This window comes from Magallana gigas, chromosome 2, assembly GCF_963853765.1.
Source record: "Magallana gigas chromosome 2, xbMagGiga1.1, whole genome shotgun sequence".
Lineage (NCBI taxonomy): Eukaryota > Metazoa > Mollusca > Bivalvia > Ostreida > Ostreidae > Magallana > Magallana gigas.
Genome location: NC_088854.1, coordinates 32,524,553 through 32,544,794, shown reverse-complemented (window position 1 = coordinate 32,544,794; position 20,242 = coordinate 32,524,553).

Genomic DNA, 20,242 nt, shown 5'->3' with positions numbered 1-20,242 from the left:
AAATTATATACTTGTAAACTTTATATAAGCATTAGAGGGACATTATGTCTGTCTGTGTGGAACTTTAACTATGGCCCTATCAATTTCAAGAAATACTCTAGGTCATAAAATACATGTATAGGTCAGAATTTTGTACAGTTTTCCTGACTATAATTGTAAGAAGTAAAGTTTCACCATTAACACATTTTTATTGGATTTTTATTACTTTATCAACTGCATGATCTTATTTTGTAGAAAGCTGTTTTACGTATATGGAAATTTCAAAAATTAGCTATTTTCATTGTTTTTATTAAATACTTTCTAGCTCACCTGAGCTAAAAGCTCAAGTGAGCTTTTCTGATCACTTTTTGTCCGGCGTCCCTCTGTCTGTCCATTAACTTTTTATATTTTCGACTTCTTCTCCAGAACAACTGGGCATCCTTCGGTGAAGGGTATTTAAGTTTCTTAAAATGAAGGGTAAGCCCTTTTACAAAGGGAGAAAAAAAAATTCATTTAAAATTTGTTTTTTTAAAAAACCATTTGGCCTGAATAGCTGTAACTTGTGTGGAAGTATCCTCAGGTAGTGTAGATTCAAGTTTGTTTAAATCAGGATGCTAGGGATAGGGTGGGGCCACAATGGGGGGGGGGGATCAAAATTAACATAGGAATATATAGGGAAATATCTTTAAAAATTATTTTCCTAGAAATGTCAGCAGATAGTGTAGATTAAAATTTGTCAAAATCATAATTTTCAGGACTAGGGTTGGGCCACTTTGGGGGGGGGGGGTCATTTTACAAAGGAAAACATTTAAATTATCCACAAAATCTCAAATGTTATTATATTTGATTTTACTTACATTCAAGCATTTTGAATTATTGTTGAATCTTTAAAATTGTTTAGACTCAGGCCCCTGAATAATTCTTTGGGCACACTAGAGGTTCAAAGGTTGACATAGGTTTATAATCCAAATATAAATAGTCATTTTCTCGAGAACTGCAGTGCTCAATATGTAATATGACTGTAAAATCATCCTTTTACAAGGGGGTCAATGATAAACAGAAGAATATGCAGGGTAATTTTTCTATATACAGGATCTATTATACGACATTGTTCAAATATTTTGTATATGACTCCATAAAGCCGATTTTATTACGTCCATCTTTGCTCAGGTGAGCGATGTGGTCCATGGGCCTCTTGTTTATAATTGTAATGTTTCTCAGTATACTTGTTTGAACCCATATTCTATCCACTCTGATGTGTATATGTTCTTATAAAAAATTGGAAATGTTTTCGGGCATTTATCAACTATTTTACAAAGACAAGAGTGCAAGTGACAAGGGATCCCTCTATCAGTTGAGAAATTTGATCAGCAGAAGAACAGTGACAGGTGCAGATAATGTGACTCAAAATTATAGGTAATGTATATAATTAAATGTATAACTTAAACCATTTTTGAGACTTCATCTTTAGTTTAACCCGAGTCCAGTAAATCTCTTTCTGTCCTATCTAATAAGTTACCTCAGTGTAACAGTAAGTTTCTACTTATTTTTCAGATACAAGTGACATGCTGGACAGCTTCAGATACATTGTAAATGGGGTATACACACAAACACATAAGAGACAAATAAACACAAATATATGGGGTTTTTTGAAATGTACACACCTTTCCACATATTTTAATAGGACTAAAGTAATAAAAAGACAAAATTTTAATTGTAAGTTTAGAGGCAAAGAACTATTCATTCTCTCAGATATTGCTATCCTCAGCTTCAGACTGTCAAATATCTGACAGAATAGACGGTTTTTCTGTTTTTAACTATTTACCTATCATTATAATATTATGTCTGTCAATGTCAATGTGTCTTGGTTCTTCAATGAGAATTCAACTGATCTTTTTGTATGTATATAATTTTAATTACAATTGAATGCCTCTCTTAAGCAAAGATTTTCTACGATTCATTGCATAAATGTACATATATTTATTTATATGTGAAATTTCAGATCTCATTACCAGTTTATTGAGGACGTCACAGATGCATATATCATTGGTGCTTTCTTGGATAGATTTGATATGGACAACATGACCTCAAAGCCATCAGAAATCTGACTGACAAAGAAAAGGTTGATTGGGTTACCAAGGCAGCAGTCGCAGTTTTAGATCATTTACACGTTTCAAAGTTTGATAGTTTAGATGAATTTTCAGAAAATATAAGCTCTCTAGATAGAGATGAATTTAACATTAATGCAATGCATAATGGAGAAAAATTTGAATGTGCAATGTGTGGAAAATCTTACATAAAGAGAACTGGTTTCGGAAGCATCTTAAGAAAAAGCATCAATGGAAATTTCATTCTCCTGAAGAAAAATCCTCAGCAACCGACAGTCCGCTAAAATGCTTTTTGTTTATGTCGTTACTGCTTGGAGATACGAACCATTCATACTGCATTGGAGATGGAGACAGAATTACGCGCAATGCATTCTTTGAATGGATATTTGCATCAGCACTTGAACACACAAAATATAAAATCTGGCTCTTCAGAATGATTTCTTATGTCAGTGGACTTCTTTCTAAGAAACAGGCGTATGAGTACAAATGGAACATGACAGTTAATCTTGTTGGAGGAATTGGGCACAACATCCCATATGACAACTGCGTTGAAATTCAGGTGCATAACATCAAAAGTCAGCTCCAAAGTCAGTGCTCAAATAAATCGTTTGAATCCGCAAAAAACATTTGCTTAACTAGTCAAGTGATCGAGGAAATTAAAGAACAACTTATGAAAACAACACATTCTTACAAGACGAAACGATTCAGGCCTCCAGTAGATAATACCAAAGATATTAAATTAATTGTAGAATGCTTAAGAAAAAATGGACCAATTAAAGACCTGACATGGCCTGCAGCAAGCGATACATTCGGTAATTATAATATGGGATGCAACAAATTTTCAGGAAAAAAGTCGAATAATAAACCATGGTTCAACAAAGAATGTAGAAAAGCAAGGAAAAATTTTCATTTGGCAAAGAAAAATCATAATAACTGCAAGTCCGAGGAAAGTTTAAGTCATCTTAAGTCTCAAAGCAAAAACTATAAGCGGGTTATGGATGAGTGTATAAAAAATTACAGGAAAAGCAATACCGAAAAAATAAAGAATGTGCGTACTACAAATACCAAAGAGTACTGGAAAATTTTAAATTCAACATGTAAAGACAAAAAGTGTGCTGTTGATATTAATGATTATTTTAATTTTATAAAGGGTATTAGTGAAACTGAGGATGAGTCGCTTGCTGTAGATAATGATGACTACTTTTTAAATGTCGCTTATGAAAATGTTGACGATTTTCTTAACTGTGAAATAGATGACGGTGAAATATTGGCTGCGGTTAAAAATTTAAAAAACAACAAAGCAGCAGGTTTTGACAGAGTGTTGAACGAACATATTTGTTCTACTATTACTGTTTTTTTACCAGTGTACAAAAAATTATTTAATGTTATTTTTGATAGTGGTATTGTTCCAGACGAGTGGTTAATTGGAATTGTAAAGCCTATTTATAAAAACAAAGGGGACCCTACGAAACCTGAAAATGATCGTCCTATAACTTTATTAAGTTGTCTTGGTAAACTTTTTACATCTATTTTAAGCACACGGCTGGAAGCATATGCAAATGAGATTAATATAATAAGTGAGAGCCAAACTGGTTTCCGAAAAGGCTATTCTACCCTAGATCATGCGTTAACTTTGCAGTTTTTATCAGAAATTATTTTGTGCCTTCATCGATTTTAAACAAGCATTTGACACTATTTGGAGAAGTGGATTATGGTTCAAAATGTCAAGAAATGGTATTAGTGGAAAATGTTATGTTTATATTAAAAATATGTACCAGGGTATTAAATCTCTTATTAGTATGGATGGTACCACATCTGATTTTATAAACTGTAATGTTGGAGTTCGCCAAGGCGAGAACCTATCACCATTTTTGTTTTCATTGTATATCAGTGATTTAGAGAATCTCTTATTAGACAAAAACATTGAAGGTCTCAAGAGTATTTCTGATATGCTATAGAAAATGAATTATTTATGTATATGAAACTGTTTATCCTTTTTATGCTGATGATACTGTAATTATGACTGAGACTGCCGAAGACCTCCAAAATGCACTGAATGAATTTTATGTATATTGTAGTCAATGGAAGTTAAAAGTCAATACTGACAAAACAAAAATTTTGATTTTTTCAAAAGGCCCTCTACCGAAAAATGTGTTTTATTACAATAAGGTTGCTATAGAAAATGTCAAAGATTTTAAATACCTGGGTATAATCTTTTCCAGAACAGGATCATTTGCTAAAGCTAAAAAACATTTGTGTGAACAGGCACAGAAAGCAATGTACAGTGTTATTAGAAAAATAAGACAATTTAATTTACCTGTCGATTGTCAGTTTGACTTATTTGATAAAATTGTAGCCCCAGTGTTATTGTATGGGTGCGAAATTTGGGGTTACGAAAATATAGAAGTTATTGAACGTGTACATTTAAAATTTTTAAAATATGTTTTTAACTTAAAAAGTAGTACACCATCCTATATGGTTTACGGGGAAACAGGTCGTTTCCCTTTATGTATCAATGTATATACCAGAATGATTTCCTACTGGTCAAAGTTATTTACAAACTCCGAAAGCAAAATTGTATCTGTTTTATATAAGTTTTTGGTCTTGCAATATCAAAGGGGAAATATGTCAAACTCTTGGATTGTAGGTGTTAAAAATATTTTAGATATGTGTGGTTTTTCAAATATTTGGTATGAACTAAATATTGTAAATGTAAAGTGGATTTCTACAATTGTAAAACAAAGGTTACAAGACCAATATATCCAAAAATGGTCTAGTGACATTAATGACTCGTCAAAAGGGCAAATTTACAAGATTTTTAAGAAAAATTTTAATTATGAAAATTACATTAATATATTGCCACTTAGGCTCAGAAAGGTTTTTATGAAATTTAGAACCTCAAATCACCATCTCCCAGTGGAGACTGGGAGATGGTACAATACACCTTTAAACCAAAGAGTGTGTAAACTGTGTAATTCTGGTCAAATTGCTGACGAATTTCATTATATTCTGGAATGTAAAGAACTATTGACATTTAGACGTAAATATCTTGATGAAAAATACTGGTCAGCGCCAAATACTATTAAGTTTTGTGAACTTATGTCTTGTTCAAATGCTACAAACCTGAAAAAATTATGTTATTTTATTATCAAAATATACAGTTTGATATGATAGTCTGTCCTCCATTATTATACTTTTTCCTATCTTCATTGTATATATTGTATATTTATGCTTATTTACTATTTATTTACTACTTATTTATTCATTTATACAATGTACCTCTGACTTTTGAACTGTATATAATGATTGACCTCATGTACCATTCCATGGTGTGAGCGAAATAAACTGAATTGAAAAATTGAATTGAAAATTTTAAGGACCCAATTAAAAGTAATGATGTGAATAAATTACATGACTGGATAAAACACCAAAAAATTGTGGCAAATGAGTATTTGTCAGAATAAAGATATTGCTGATTGTTATATTGTTTATCTCTTTGAATAAGTTTTAATTTACAATAGATATTACAACAAGAAGTTCTTTGGTTTTTTATTTTCATCAGCGGTAAAAGAAATGAAAAATTATTGCACACAGTGTAACGTTACCGTGCAAGACAAAACTGACATGAAAATAATTACTGTAAGTACCATAGCACTTGAAGTTGAAAATTGTTCTTGTTATAGTAAGATAAAGTTATATAATTATTACAGTGAATTATCTTAATTTAAAAAGAAGTATTTTTAACGTCAAGTGCCTGTGATAATTACTTTATACTAATACAAACAAAGTTCACACTTATGGTAACCTTCCAAATTTTATTAGTAATCACTACTGAGCTCAGACTGAGTGTCACTTTCAGAACTAGAAGTTTCATCATCATCATTATCGACATAAAAATCATATGGATGATCAAAACTATTACAATCACCTTTATCACATTTAAAATCTTTAGCACATATGTCACAACAAGCATGTCCATAACGTTCATTGTTAGGCGTAGCATTATATGATCTTAATAGAATCTCCCTGCGACAGTTGCTGTCATTATTGATTTACAACTTCATGTCTTCATCTAAATTTCTACACTTTCTACCATTGTATACCAATAAAGCCATTGCTGTTGTTGAGGTATCCCTTCCAGCTCTCCCTATCTGTTGCACAAATGAGTCTTTTGGGGGTCCATAATCGATCACTTAATTTAAATTTGAGAAGTTCACACCCATACCTGCAGCACTTGTGGCAATAAGAATGCGTAATTTGCCATTTGGATTGTTCATTTCAAGCTTGATAGTCTCTTTCACAGGATCTGGGGTTTTGGAATGATACATGTGAAGGTACTGAATATCATCTTTTAACTCCATTCTGAACATGGAAAGAGTTCACCACAAGTTTTTATGGACGTACAGAATATTATATACCGTGGGCACTTCTCTTTCTCCTTTTTCACAGATGTAACCAGGAATGAAAACGTTTTTCCTAAAGGCACACTGCTTTTTACTTTCCTTACAAAAAGTTTCACATTTTCGCGGTCAGGATTGTCAATAATTTCAATGTAATTAACCATGCAGAATTTTTTTCTCATACATTTTCTTGCAGCTGCAATTGCGGTGGCTGTTATTAGAAGTACTGGGCATTCAGTCAAGGATCTAATCTCTCCAAGCTTTGCATACCATTCACGAAATGGATTGTCACCATTGGAACTCTCCCCCCTGAAAATATGTGTTACATCCCACTGTTAATTTTCATTGTCACAACATTTTAGTGTATATATATATATATATTAGCTCAAATATAAGCATTGTATCAGACCATCTAAACAAAACAAGACTAATTGTATCATGGTGATTCTTAATATCATGTGTCTATTAACAGGTAGTATTGTAAATAAATAATATACAGTTTAATTAAGGTTATTTTGAGTGTGTGCTGTCAGTGTGTCATGTTGTGCTGCATAAAAATAATGTTTTCAATATTTTTATGTATCCCCAATTCAAAGCATACTCACCATTGTAACACAGTATGTGCTTCGTCTACAACAGACAACTCCCAAGTTTTTGAAAGGTGGCGATGTCAACAAATCTCTCCATTTAGTAACTGATAATATGGACTCGGGTGAAGAAAAAACGAATTGATATTTACCGGCAACGAGATCGTCTTCGTTATTACCTTGCCCAATGTATGTAGCTGTAAATCCAATGGACGTAAGGTATCCACTTTGTTCTTTCATTATTGATAATAATGGTGAAATAACTAACACTTTACAGTCGGTTCCGTGTTTTTCCATCCAACACGATGGAAACGATTGATAACACAAACCTCCGCCTGTTTTAACCAATAAATATACATCCTTTTATATAAAAGAGCATTGAGTGTTTCTTTCTGAAACGGTTTTAATTCGATCTAAGAAAACTTTTTGCAGATGGTTTTTGTGTATTCGGCCATGTTGGATCTTATCCCTGTTGAAGTATGTAAGGGCTTACGCGATTGGCCAGATTTTCCTTCAGAAAAACATGCACAAGCCAATCATATAAAAGCATGAATGATAGATGAGCGCAAGAAAAGTTGAATGAGAGGACCCACGGTCAGTAAGCGCATGCGAGACTGGCCGTGGGTTTCCGACGATGGGGGAAATGACATTCATTTTTTCTATTAGATCGGAGCAGTTTTGATCGGGATCAGATAAACATTATCTCCTTTATTTTCGTGATTTTTTTTTCTGTAACCATAGGCGTCGGAACCGGGGGGGGGGGGGGGGGGGGGCTTTATTTGCAGAGTTAGACCTAACCATTAAACACATAGCATCATAAAGGATTCAGCCCCCCACTTTTACCCGCCGGAAATACAATTGTTCCTAAATTTACCTTAAAAGATTGAAATATTGGGAAGTTGGAGTCATAGGCATACTACCCCCCCCCCCCCCCCCCCCACACACACACACCGGATAAGGAATTTCATGATTCGGAGGGAATTTTTTTTTTTTGGTATGTAAGAATTTCATTTTCTTTATTTTTGGGACTATAGGTATAACCCCCCCCCTCCCCACATTAGGATTTCCGTGATTTTGGGAAGTCGTTTTTTTTTACCAGTATTTCTGAGGATAAGTCTAGCCCCCCCCCCCCCCCCCCCCCCCTGCCACACACTTTCAATTTGCTTCCGACGCCAGTGTTAACTATGATTTCAAAGCATTAGTTATACTCGATATATTGTAAATATTTATTAATTGATTAAACAAAATATCCATATGTTAAAAAATATTCATAATAGATACCTATATTTTACCTATCAATATTGAACACTTTTTAAAAGCGATTTAAAAACTCTACAACATCTCACTTGCAATCAGAACAATATTTTAATGTTTTCTGAAAATATACATCAAAACTTTTGTAACATAACTGAACATAATTAAAAGCAAGTGTCCGTTTTATAGCACTAAAATCAAGGTTACCATATAATACCGTATGATACTATAACAACTCATTAAACAAACATTCACCTTCAATCTTTGAGACTTAATATATTGATTACTTTTTCGTATACTAATTTCTTTTGAAGAAACACAGTCCAAAGTCGTGCAAATATACCGTTGTTTTACACTTTGTATTTGATTTCAAACAAAGATCAGATTGTTTTTTTTCAATATTTACCCTAAATAAATCATTTACTGATACAAATGCATGTACTTTAACCAATGTAATAAGCAAAACAAATAGCTTATAAACGAAAAAAAGTAAGGTCAGGGGTTAACAATAGAAAAGTGCGCGCATTATTGTAACAGCCTCCTTCCCAAGGATACGATAAAGAAAAAAACCCAATGAAAATAAGAAAACATAGGCCATTTAAAATAACAATTATATCTCCGACTACATAAAACAACCCAACATAGATTAGGCATCTCCTTAAGGTACGAAAACTTGTTGTTGCAGCAAGCAAAACAAACGAACAAAAAAACCCAGTAGTGATTCCAAGAGAGCGTTGAATTCCGAGCGTTGAATTCCGACCAAACTTGTGGAAAACTATCGTTTTGCAAGCCCAGTGACATTTACAAAACTTAATGTTTAAGATGATTTGAAGTGTTAATTTCCTCGACATTCAACGCTTCTGGAAATGACAATATATTCATAATGCTCTTTCTCCATCGAACGAGCTTTTTGTACAGCTCTGGAACGTCCATCATATTTTCAATACTGATTGCAGGCAATCGCAGACAAACACTGGGGCCTGGATAAGTTCCTTATCCTCGATCATCTGAGGTAATGTAATCTTCGTTGGAAGCTTTCGAGAATCATGGAGAACCATAACATCCAAAACCTCTTCAAAATCAATTTCATCAAAATCCTGAAAGGCAGACTTTAAGATTGCGGCTTCTGATTCGGACATGTGCAAAAGGAAATGTTCTTGCAGAGAGGAATGAATGCTTCCATATAATCACTGTTCTATAAACGGCTGAGCAAAACGAACTGGGAAATACTTTGTGCTTGCCGCCCAAACAACAATTTCACAACTGCGTTCCATTCCTTTTTCTCCTGTTCCCAAATTGCACTGATCGTAAAACGTATTTCAAAACTTTGACAGTGTATCTCTAGTGACGCGTCCATTGTCTTTAGCAATTTCTACATTTGATTTCCGTTCGGCATGGCCATTTCAAAAGAAATAATCGCATTTGTTATAGCCAACCCAGTAAAGGCGTCGATCAAATCCTTTTGGACTTGTCCTCTGTGAACTTTAAATTTTAATTTTTTGACACTGACTGGAATGGTTTCGATGTTTAAGAGATCAGGTATTTCTCCGAGATCAAGAAAAGAATAGGCATTTGGAAATGTATGGTAATGTAGGTAAGGTATGACCTCGTCGTTTGGTTCTTTATTACTTTCATGGTTACCTGATAACGTTGCAGTTTCAGAATTTTCATCCCACTTATTCTTTTGAATTTCCGCTGAGTTATGATCATCATCTTCTTCCGCACTGGACACCATTGCTCGATTTTCACGTCTGATGTTTATTTCAGGGAGATCTGTCACTTCACTTCATTTCATCGCTTTGGCGTCTATATCATATTCTATGTCTCTCATGACAGGGTCATCATCGGCATTATTGTGTTCTCGTACATTTGTTGAAGTCGAATTTTCGACGATTTTCTCCAAAAAATCCCATAAATCAATGTCAAAATCACTTACTTTGTCTTTAGGACTCTCTCCATTAGGAAAGAACAGCTTTTTTGCCTCCTGCAGAATATCTTGCTCAGTTGAGTCTTTTTTTTAAAGTATACTTTTCGGGTACCTCCTCCTGCCCTGAAATGAACTTGCTTTGCCCGGAGATGTCTTTTGTGAACCCAACCGAGTTAAATAAAACGTTTATCCTTAAAATCATTTTTGTTTCCGTACTGTCGACGCATTTATTTTTCCTCTAAAATTTCTCTCTTACTTTTAGATTTAGCTTTATCTAAAAGATATCCTGAAGAAATTACGAGTTTTTTTCTTTTTATCCCCGTGTTCGCTTTTTAACAGCTGTCTTAAATGAAGTCTGTCTCCGTGAATTGGTAAGAACGTGGACAGTTCAGTGTCAGTCATCAGATGGACAAGATCTGGTGTAATAAGATTACAAAAAAGCAAAGAAAATCAGTTTATTAAAAAAAAAACCCAATAGGTCTAACTATAAAACGTATTTTGTACGTTGCGCAGTTACTTACAAATAACTTTTTTCTAATGAAATTTAAAATTAAAACATTTTTTTTACACTATTAAGGTTTTCAAAATATAAAGCTTTTTAAATGTATTGCAAGCTACGCAAAGAAAGAAATAATAGAGTCTTTATTTCGTTTTTTGTTAGGAAGAGAAGGGGAGATAACCCTATTGTTACTTCACATTGATGCTTGTTCGATGCATAATCCCTCTGATAATTTAAATTTAAATAAAATAACAAACATTTAAAATCGTATTAATACCGAAATTCTTCTATAGAATTGAAATATAAACAAAATCAGTTTATAAACGAAATATTCTGGTATTCTTTCCATTCTCTAAAAAGAAATTGTCATGTATTTGAAACAACGAAGTAATAATTTATAGTCTTTATGTATGCCCCCCTTCGAAGAAGGGAGGGCATATTGCTGTGCTGCTGTCTGTCGGTCGGTCGGTCCACCAATGGTTTCCGTTCATTATCTTCACAGAGGATTAAAATACTTGTAAGCTTTGTTTACATAGTGAAGAATTGAAAGCTCTAAACTCGCTTATAACTAAAAAAATGACACTCAAATTTTGGTTGCCTTTTTAAAATGCCATACTGAAGCATTGTAAACACTTAAATCGAAAAAATAATTTTTGACCAAAATCGTGACCATGTCCCTTCAATTCTCATAAATCGAGTAAACAAAATACTGAGTTGAAAATCGATAAAACGTGCACAACCCCCCCCCCCCCCCCAAAAAAAAACCCCTTAAGGTGGCTCTATACACCCACAGTTTATTCCAATTTTCAATAGAAGACCACAAAACATATACTTATCAAATATTAAAATGACGATAGGGATACTATAGGTATTTTTAAAGAATTTTTTAATGTTTTTTCGTGTTTTTGTAAAATATTTTTTAAAAAGACAGCTATCAACAAATTGAGAGAAATTATTTTGTCATATGATGGATATTTCCTTCGGACACATAAAAAAAAATTTAACACTTCTTAACATTCAAAAATGTTATTATTGCAATTTTTTTTAGCATTTCCCCAAAACATATTTTTTCATATTTTCTTACTCTTTTGACAAATCATCTGAAAAAGTTGCTTGATGTTATAAGAAAATGTATTTTAATAAATGTGAAATAAAAAATTGAATGAAAACAATTGCAAATAAACACAAAAAATATTTTAAATTTTATTTGGTATGAAAGTTCCTCATGTAAGGGTTATCGTTCCTAAGTCCCAAGGCCCAAACACCTTGGGGACTTTTCATTTCTGAGTTGAAGAAAATTTCCTAAATATAATGTTGGAATGATAAATACATGCATATTTCATTATAGACTTTGCCCTGTATAAGTGAATATATTCGCTTTAGTGCAAAACTAAGTCAAATAAATAAAGGGGAACATTGACTAGGCTAATAAGATTTATGTATCCCAACCTGAGAGAAATTCAAAGCAACCCTCTCATCCCCGTTAGGTGTCGATATTAATGTGCATTAAAGTATATTATAATTGAAATATTTTCACCTGTTTAGAATTTTCTTTCACGGTATTCAACCAAAAAATACGCTTTAGAAATTTTTGGAAAGTTAAAAAATTTATTGTTCTCGATCGGAATCGAACTCATAACCAACTGATTTGTAGTGAACCCACTAACCCACTGCGCTACGGTGTAACATATCGTTAATGCTAAAGAAACTCTTTAAAAATTTATACTTGATTTTATTGTTTATTTCGATAAATAATACCACACAACGTGAAGGTGTCACATACCACATTACTTGTAAGTAATGAATTTTCCAATTATCAAATTAAATCTATCCATTTAACAAATTTTTCAAAATAGCGGTTCTACGAAAGCCGAATAGGGCCACATAAAAAATATTTTTATCTCGTAATTACGAGAAAATATCTCGTTATTACGAGTAAATCATCTCGTTATTACGAGAAAAGATCTCGTTATTACGAGATAATTTTCTCGTTATTACGAGAAAAGATCTCGTAATTACGAGAAAAGATCTCGTTATTACGAGATTATTTTCTCGTTATTACGAGAAAAGATCTCGTTATTACGAGAAAAGATCTACATAGAATTGTGCGTTTCTGAAAAGAATTCGACTGGAACACCCTTTCAGTCTTTTTCAATCAAGAAACGTTGATTCAATTTTGATTAATATTTGAAAATAACAACGATCATTTTTCATTAATTTCTACACATCAATAATTGGATTTGACATTTTATCTTATATGAATAAAAGGAAAGAACTTCATGTTATTTTACTATTTAACTTATATATATTATAATCCCACTACGAAGTAAATACCAGGTAGTCCTATAGTCGTAAAAGTTACAGTTAACTTTAATGACTTTATAGTTTCAGTCATGGATATGGATATACACGATTTACCCGATTTTGTGTTTTATATGTTTATACACAACCTACATGTATATTGAAAATCATTGATTTTTTATGCTAACATTTTGGAGTCTGAAAACAAATAACACGTATCCTTCTTAATTATTGATAAACAATTCGATGAATTTATTAATCAATCTGCTTGCTACTTCTTCTGAAATTTCTTTAAAACTGCTTGATCCGATTTTATATCAAATTATGCGTACGCTTTTAAACGATGATTATGCTAAGTATGTATATATCAATAGACATTGTAGTAGTTCATACACTTTACATAAAAAGACTAGAATAATGAAACGCGACATTTTAAATAGATCTTTTCTCGTAATAACGAAATAATTAACTCGTAATAACGAGATCTTTTCTAATAATAACGAGATCTTTTCTCGTAATTACGAGAAAATTATCTCGTAATAACGAGATCTTTTCTTCTAATAACGAGATCTCTTTTCTCGTAATAACGAGATAATTAACTCGTAATAACGAGATCTTTTCTCGTAATAAGGAGATCTTCTCTCGTTATAACGAGAAAATTAACTCGTAATAACGAGATAATTAACTCGTAATAACGAGATAATTAACTCGTAATAACGAGATCTTTTCTCGTAATTACGAGATCTTTTCTCGTAATTACGAGAAAATTATCTCGTAATAACGAGATCTTTTCTTCTAATAACGAGATCTTTTCTCGTAATAACGAGATAATTAACTCGTAATAACGAGATCTTTTCTCGTAATTACGAGATCTTTTCTCGTTATAACGAGATAATTAATTCGTAATAACGAGATTATTAACTCGTAATAACGAGATCTTTTCTCGTAATTACGAGATCTTTTCTCGTAATTACGAGATCTTTTCTCGTAATAACGAGATGATTAACTCGTAATAACGAGATCTTTTCTCGTAATTACGAGATAAAAATATTTTTTTTTAGTGGCCCTATTCGTCTTTCGTACGGTTCCCATACAATTCACCTCAGTTTAAATCAGCCAGTACCGGAAATGCATGTTTCCAGATTTACTTTTTTGCGTACTGCGTCATCAAAAAGTGGTGTATAGAGCCACCTTAACAAGCAAACGACCAAAAATAAGAAACATGTTTACAAATAAATTCAATAAGAAATATTTACATTATATAAAATAAAACCTATTGTCTAGATACAATAAAATAATCAGCGTTTTGAAGAAATATCTTGTGTGTCAACCATAAAATAAACAAGAGATGTTTGTGAAACACATGCCCCCCTCCCTTGGAAATATCCACAAAGAAAATGAACGTAAACCGAAAATATTTGGAATTTTTACTAAGTCCAAGGGGCATAACTCTGTTATAAATTGCTCTACCATACCAAAAATCGAACTTGACCTAGATATTTTATAGATAAACCTGTATACAAAATTTCATACCAATATGTGTACCCTCTGTACTACTCAGTACTACTGGAAAATTGGATTTTTTTTTACGTCCAAGGGCCATAACTCTGTCGAAAATTGCTCGATCGTACCCAATATCAAACTTGACCTAGATATTATCATGATAAACCTTTATGCCAAATTTCAATTCAACATGTTCCACCTCTGCAAAGAAAATGAGCGGAAACTGCAAATAAATGGAATTTTTCTACGTCCAAGGGCCATAACTCTGTCGAAAATTGCTCGATCGTACCAAATATCGAAATTTATTTAGATATTATCATGATAAACCTGTATACCAAATTTCATTTCAATATGTTCATCCTCTGAGAAAAAAATGAGCAGAAACTGCAAATAACTCAAATATTTCTAAGTCCAAACGTCATAACTGTCGAAAATTGCTCGATCGTACCCAATATCGAACTTGACCTAGATATTATCATGATAAACCTGTATACCAAATTTCATTTCAATATGTTTATCCTACGCGAAGAAAATGAGCGGAAACTGCAAATAACTCAAATTTTTCTAAGTCCAAGGGCCATAACTCTGTCGAAAATTGCTCGATCGAATCCAATATCGAATTTGCCCTAGATATTATCATGATAAACCTGTATACCAAATTTCATTTAAATATGTTCATCCTTTGCAAAAAAAATAAACGGAAACTGTTGGTGGACCGACCGACCGACCGACAGACAGCAGCAAAGCAATATGCCCTCTCTTCTTCGAAGGGGGGCATAATAAATATGACAAGAAGTCAAACTTTAATCACTATCAGGTTGGTGTTTTGGTCTCTGATTAATGGAGAGCCCAGATACTGACCTTGAGAGTCACAAGTTGCAACCAAAGTACATTGGTCCTTGTTTGATTCTAGAAAAGATCAACAATTTGTTATACAAAGTTAAAATCAACGCGCAAGCTAATGTCAAGATGATACATCACAATAAAATAAAGCCATATGTAGGAGAAATGTTGCCTTGGATGAGGAAGTTTATCAAGAAGAATTAAATACATTTGATAACTAAAATATATTGATCATAGATATGTTATATCCTCTACTGTCAGAATTTTTTTTCATCAATACCTTAGGAAGGAGATGATGCATTTCGAATTCATATGATAATATATAAACAAGCCGAATACATATTTAATGTATCACAGAACTTGGTCCTAGCCGGGGGTTGGAAATTCTGGGATTAGAGATTACTAATACATATATAAGTACTTATACTTACATGTATCTACTTCTTATTACAGTTGTTGTTATCATCGTTGATCAGAAAAGCCACTATGGACCCAGCAACTCTTAAATTGGCAAAGAAGAAAGGCCCATTCTTCCATTGTACATGTACATTTACAGATTGTTCCGAGCATGGAGATCGGGCGCGGGTAACCATGGTTAGACATGTACTACTTAAACTTACAGCTAATGTCAAGGTCCCTCTTTAATGTTCCATTTGTGACTTCGTATCGATGTCAGAGAAAGAATTAAACATACCAAGTTGAACCTCCCACACAAGAGCCAGGGTCAAGGAACATTCGAAATTCTCAAAGGAAGAGAACCTATCGGTATCTCAGAGTTGAATTTGAAGAAATGGGAGAATGTAGCATCAGTCACATTCTGGTCAAATAAATTACAAGAAAAGAAGAGAACAGATGGCAAGTCAGATGAAAAGTTATGCAGTGTCGAGAATCGTGAGATTGAACCGGTGGTAGAAGAAAGGATAGAAGACATTAGAAATCAGCTGTTGGGATTAGGCGATGAAGACTACGAGATTGACCAAGAAACAGTTAAGGAGAATGACAAACCAGAGGAAGATAGTACATGCATATCTAAGAAAGAGAAAATCCTGGATGAGAAGTTGAAGAAGATCGACGAAGTATTTAGAATGATTTCAGAAATAAACAGGAATGGCCCGACCAGGGGACTCTCCCCAATCCCTCTGAGGGAACAGACCCCACCACTGAGACAAAGGAGTGCATCAAGAAGTCCGATTAGGAGAAAATCAGTTCCCCTCGCCCCCAATACGTCATTCCCCTGTAGAAGACATCGTCCTAAAAACAAGAGAACCAACAACTGGTGAGAAATGAAGTGGAGGAGAGCCACGACCCTTTTCGAAGATAAAGATCGATTATGGATTTTTGCCGTCGGTAGTTTTGATCGTTTGCCGATTAGTAAAAATATCGAGAATTATCGCCTGTTCTTCACCTCTGACTCCTTGATTTTATAGAGAGCAGTTGTTCCAATTTATTTATATTATTTTTAATTATTTATTTTATTTTATTCGTTTAACTTAGGGATTAATATTTTTATTCATTTATATGATCGGAATATCAACTATGCGGTGATTTAACTGCGAGTTGTTATTTCCGTGATTTTTTTTATTGAGTTAATAAATTTTACGGTAATTCTTAGACTTTTAATTTGATTGAAATTGGTTAAGATTTTTGAAGTATTTTTGATTGAGAATTATTTTTGAACAAGTTTAGATTTATTTAATTATTTTTGGCGATTTTTTGGAAAATCATTTTTCATTAGTAATATTTTTCTTTTTGCAATTATTGATAAATAAGTTATAGGAATAAACCAATGTTGTTTATCAAAACAGTAAATTAACTGTGAAATGTATCCGTGGTTCTGTTTTTGTCTATTAGTAGGTTAACCATAATGAACATCACAGTAATTTAACTGTTCGTTCATTTTTTGGTTGTTTGTAAATTTCAATTAATGTTCTTATTTAATAGTATGTTATTAGGTTAACCATAATAGTGAACGAATGAGTAATTTAACTCAGTTTACCGAATGGTACAGTTAATCCTGTTTTACATTCAATCAAATGTCACATAACGGGATTATATAATAAAAGTTATTCCCTTTGCCCACCCTTATACATTTGGGAGGTTTTTAAAAGAAGGTTCTGGTGATACATTAATGATTTTAATTTATTAATTATATGTGTAATTAAGGTCTGAATGAGTGTGAGAGTAAAATTATAATTATATTATTACATATGTTGTGTCATTGAATAAATTTAATTATTATCTTGAATAAATCTTGATTATTTATTTGAATGAATTCAGGAGTTCTGCACAGATTAAACTGGTATTGACTTTGTTTATAAATTTTGCATATTTATATATCTTACAATGCTGCTGCGCTACGTTAAATTGTAATAGGTTAGCGATAAATTACAGCTACCCGTGAGCGTTATGATAAAATGACGTTATGATAAAATGAAGCTTTGTTGGAGTACGTTTGTAAGAAATAACATAACAGAAAAAGTAAAAATTGTACGCCATTGAAATTTGATATACAGAATTATGCTATCCTCGGGAATATTTTCATAATTTTTTGAATGAATCCATTTTACCAATCTTCATTCGTAATGCTCCAAATGTATAGCAAAATTTGGTGCATTTCAATATTTTGAGATGGTCCCAACCAAAAACAAGACGGTAGAATTTAGTATTTTATAATATAAGGTAGAAAATAATATGATAAGTCATATATATCAATTTGAGAAAAAAAAAATTGTATTTTATCTGCTTTTTAGTGCGGTAAATGACAGTTTCCAATATATTCCTATAATAATAGTACCTCTATTTTGAGATTTCACCCCCCCCCCCCCCAAATCGGTCTCCGGTAGTAGCTTTATTTAGCTACTTTGTAAACATCCGCCCGAACTATTCGCGGAAAAAAACAGAGAGGCGCAATATGGTATGTATGACGACTTTGAATTTATACCGTCACTTAATGAATAATGCTCAGACTTTGTTTCAAAAAGGCTGCAACTTTGTAAGGTGATGGGTTTAGTGTATGCACCACACGTACCTACCGTTGAAACTGTCATTATTTTGTTAAATTTATCGTAAACGCATGCATAGAATGGATAAAAACTTAAATGACCTGAATTAACCCTCCATGCCAAGCATACATGCAGGAATTTGATGTTTAAAACTAAATCCCGGAGGTGGGGATATCATCAATCTGGACAAAATCTTTGGAAGCACAGAAAGATCTTTAATTCAAAGTTGCACAGAAGTGTCAGACTCTTTCGATGAAATAAAGCTCAACAGAGGGACAAACATCAAAGGACAATCAAAACGTGGAAAACCATAGAGCGGCCAAGTAAACATTCAGTATATTGAGCATGGTGAGAAGAGAAAGCAGGCCTTATACTAAAGAAAAAAGACCATTTTATCAAAAGTTTGGATTTTCAAAATACACTTTTCTATATAAACCACGTATATCAGCTTCTTCTTCATTTTCTTCTCTTTCATATTTGACAACTAGTCGGCTCTGAATGTGCTCTTTAATGTTCATCGAGTCTTTGTAAAACTTAAAGAAAAGAGCCTTCTTCTCATTCTCTACGTCTCTCCAAAGATCTTGCTGCTGTAAACCTGAAGTAGTATGATTTCCATCTAGTAACAGCGGGTGTATTAATGATACTTGACTATGACCCGTGCGTGCACGGGTTGACGTTGCATATGACATCGGAAATTTGCGAAATAGATACAATATCATTGACACCGTATATTGTTGACATTAACATAACCAAGCTTTAAGCCTAAAAGAATGCTTTAATTTCACTATACTCTGCTTAGTTAGATTAATCTGTGTTTCAAGACAGGCCTTCACCACACCCGCTATGAAGCAAAGAATTGCAGAATCGCTCGGAAACGATTTTGGAGAAAATTAATGAAACAGTTTAATTATTCATAAAAAACCCATTTCGAGGCTGTAAAATTCCTTCATTAATAGAGAATTCCAACACTTTTTCACCACCGTTTTTTACTCGTTTCAATATTTACACACCATCTTAACATTCGGAACTCTCGGGATTTTTCATATTAACTTCATATTAATTTCATATTTTCTTTGTTGACAGAATACGGTATATATAGCAAAATTTCAATAAATATTTACATGGATTTGTGTTATCGTTTCCGAGTTTATCGAAGCAAATGTGATATTGTGGAAACATAAATTAAAGAGCCTCCCGTAATTTAGCGTGAATGTAATGTGCATGCGCAAGATTGTAACATCCAAAAAATCCGCATGATTTCCGGATTTTTGTTAGGAATTTTCGTTGATTATTAATTAGGGAAGCTTGATTGCGAAAAAATAAAAACAAATTGTCAATCTTCAGGTACCGTTGATGTTAGAAATATATAAAACAAAACACAGTACTCTTCCGATTTCTCGGTATTAAAGCTAAAAAAATCGAGTCTATTATTTTAATATAGTAGTATAGATAGATAACGATGTGTTTTCTATTGAATTGTTACAAGCGTTTTTTTAAACTCTGATTTGTAAAGACACTATTGTTTAAACCAATTACGGTTGGTAATCTGGATTTGGAATAAAAAGTGTTAGGGTCGGCGCATTAAAAATGGGGTAGGTCTGGAAACCGGACACACATAATATTTTTTGTCCTTACTAATATGGCGGTTGTCAAAGGGAAATAATGCGTATAAATTACTATTTATTTTTGAATTTATATCATCTTTAAGGACATTATGAACATTATTAAAATGCATGACATCTCTTACGACTATGGTAGTACAGAAGAAATGTTAACTCGTTCGATTTCAGTTTCTCAATGAGTGGCATATTGGTCCCGCCCTAGGGATTGAACACCTGA